We start from the raw sequence: 1,257 nt of genomic DNA on the forward strand, positions 1-1,257 counted from the left end.
TGTGCACGTGTGCTATGCATGGGATGAAAAGAGTGAAAAGTCAGTGGATGATGAATTTTTCGTTGTGATTTGTTAACTACCAGTGGTTGATAAATAATTTCACAAACTTTTACCGTAGCATTATCATGTAATTCCTCTATTTGGTGCAGTTATGACTTTAGTGAGCTTCATCGCTAGAAGCTCCATCAAAGTGAGACTGAGAAATGTTTTTTCGTGAATTTTTAGTATACGCTCGCTTGATGTTTTCCATTGGCTTTCTGACTTGTTGTTTGTTCGTGTGTCTTTAACACCTTCTGGTGTATCTCAAATCCGTTTGATGATTTGATATTTGGTTCTTTAATGTGTATAAGAGTTTGTGTTGCAAGTTTTGTATATCCGCCCCATTCCTCACACGTTTTAGTAGTGAACTAAAGATATCGTTTCAAACCAAAGGACCAACTAATACAGAAATATGTGTAACTCAATTGTACGTTAATCGTTATTAAAACAACACGATAACAAGACATATTTTGGTATTTGAGTAATAACACAACCGAAGAAAATGGTCAAAACGTAATGTTGAATTTGACAGTGTTATTCTCTTTGGCACGTGTATTTGTTTTTCGTTGCATCTTGTTTAACGTGTATTTCTGTTTGGAAATTAACAGTAAATGGTCAAAGAACTCCCTTTCGTTTATCACCTACTTTTTCTATAAAATTATCTCCCACGTCCGACGAGGATGGGATTCGAACCCACGCGGGCATTGCCCAATGGATTAGCAGTCCATCGCCTTAACCTCGGCCACCTCGTCCGCCTTCATCGATTTTACTAACGGTTACTTATTATTCACCTTCCTTCTCATGTCAAGTATTTTACACTTTCTTAAAATGTGATGTTATTGTATTTGTGAAAGAGATAATAAGTAAGTGAATAATAACAAACAAAGTTTCTATTCATCCTGCACTACGTGCAGCAAACGAAGCTCATGTTCTCATACTTTCTCACAGAGGATATTTTCAAATAATCACAAGGAACGTTTTACTCGGAGACTTTTATTAAAACATTACGAGTTTGTTACTACCCTTACGCATTAAAGCTTCTATTCAATATTCATTTCATTTCGTGTACCTCGTCGTTGAGAATTCCAGATCGTTCTATAATTAAAGTGCATTAAGAAAGGAAACATTCTCGATTTGTAGAGAAAAACTACTAACAAACATAACTCGTTACGTGTCTTCCAATACTGATGTCGTAGACGTTTCACCACAGCAAATCAC

At 35.9% G+C, this 1,257-nt stretch overlaps 1 non-coding gene across 1 annotated transcript; it reads right to left on the reverse strand.

Annotated features, from left to right (window-relative positions):
- Window positions 1–711: 711 nt before the first annotated feature.
- On the reverse strand, window positions 712–791 carry TRNAS-GCU (transfer RNA serine (anticodon GCU)). Its single transcript has one exon. It is a non-coding gene; the product is annotated as a tRNA-Ser (tRNA).
- Window positions 792–1,257: the final 466 nt, after the last annotated feature.

This window comes from Tachypleus tridentatus, chromosome 1 (genome assembly GCF_004210375.1).
Source record: "Tachypleus tridentatus isolate NWPU-2018 chromosome 1, ASM421037v1, whole genome shotgun sequence".
Classification (NCBI taxonomy): domain Eukaryota; kingdom Metazoa; phylum Arthropoda; class Merostomata; order Xiphosura; family Limulidae; genus Tachypleus; species Tachypleus tridentatus.